This window comes from Fukomys damarensis, unplaced genomic scaffold, assembly GCF_012274545.1.
Source record: "Fukomys damarensis isolate Sample0158 unplaced genomic scaffold, DMR_v1.0_HiC HiC_scaffold_16, whole genome shotgun sequence".
NCBI classification, from domain to species: domain Eukaryota; kingdom Metazoa; phylum Chordata; class Mammalia; order Rodentia; family Bathyergidae; genus Fukomys; species Fukomys damarensis.
Window position 1 is genome coordinate 96388192 of NW_022900928.1, and position 336 is coordinate 96388527.

Below are 336 nucleotides of genomic sequence, written 5' to 3' on the forward strand. Positions count from 1 at the left end.
CCCGCCACTTCTGTGGGCTTCGCTCGGCCGACCGGTGTTTATGTGGGGAGAGGCGGCGGTGGGGGTTCCGTTCCCTCAGCCACCCACCCCTGGCGGCCCTGTGGCTGGGAGCGAGGTGGGCATCGCCTCGTGCCCCTCTTCGCCCCGCAGCTCGTCGCTACGTAAACACACACGACGGCCCGGGGGGTTCCCTTGGCCCCCACCCGAGCGCGATCTGTGCTGCGGCGGAGAAGCCGGCGGCTGTCAGTAGGGGGCGAGACGCGAGGCTGTCGGGGAAGGTCACGCCTGGCCGAAGTGTCCAGCTCTGCATCCCTGAGATGTTTGCCTCGTGGAGGG